The sequence below is a fragment of the Arachis duranensis genome, chromosome 3 (assembly GCF_000817695.3).
Source record: "Arachis duranensis cultivar V14167 chromosome 3, aradu.V14167.gnm2.J7QH, whole genome shotgun sequence".
Lineage (NCBI taxonomy): Eukaryota > Viridiplantae > Streptophyta > Magnoliopsida > Fabales > Fabaceae > Arachis > Arachis duranensis.
Window position 1 is genome coordinate 97,096,720 of NC_029774.3, and position 880 is coordinate 97,097,599.

Below are 880 nucleotides of genomic sequence, written 5' to 3' on the forward strand. Positions count from 1 at the left end.
TCTTAGAAACTAATTTGATTTTGAAGGATGACATTTTGAAACATGTTTATGCAAGAAATCATGAATTGAAACATAAAAATTAAGAAAAATTATAAAGAAAAACGAATTTTACCTCCTCCCCACCATCCTGGCGTTAAACGCCCAAACGATGCATGTTTTGGGCGTTTAACGCCCAAATGCTGCTTCTCCTGGGCGTTCAACGCCCAGCTGATGCTTCTTTCTGGCATTGAACGCCAGGAAGTCCTTTGTCACTGGGCGTTTTTCTGAATGCCCAGGATCCTAACAATCTGGCGTTAAACGCCCAGAAGGTGCTTCTTTCTGGCGTTCAACGCCCAGAAGATGCTCCTTTCTGGCGTTTAATCCTGTCTGTCTGCCATAGATTAGCATAGAACTCCTGAACCATGTTCCTTCCCACTTTCGTTTCAGGATTGGCCAGAATTTCTCAGTTCCTGTTTCGAATTTGCTCTTGGATCTCCGGATATTCATCTTCTTTCAGATCAAATTTGACTTCCGGGATCACTGATCTGTGACTCATTATCTTGTAGTAATGGTCTGAATGTTCTTTAGTTAAGAACTTCCCTTGATTCCAAAGTGGCTTTGGAGTGCTTTCTTTCTTGCCTCTTGGGTTAGGTTGTTTCCCTTTAGGAGCCATGATCTTAAGTGGGTATGTTTTTGTGATCACGGATAAAACACACCAAACTTAGAGCGTTGCTTGTCCTCAAGCAAAAGAGAAGAAAGAAGAGGGATAGGAGGAGAGCAAGTGTGGCATGGTGATGAGGAGAGGGGCACCGAATTCAATATATAGGGAGGGGTGGGAAAATTTCGAAAATAAGAAAAAGATAAGAGAGAAGATATGATTTGTAAAAGATAGATATGATAA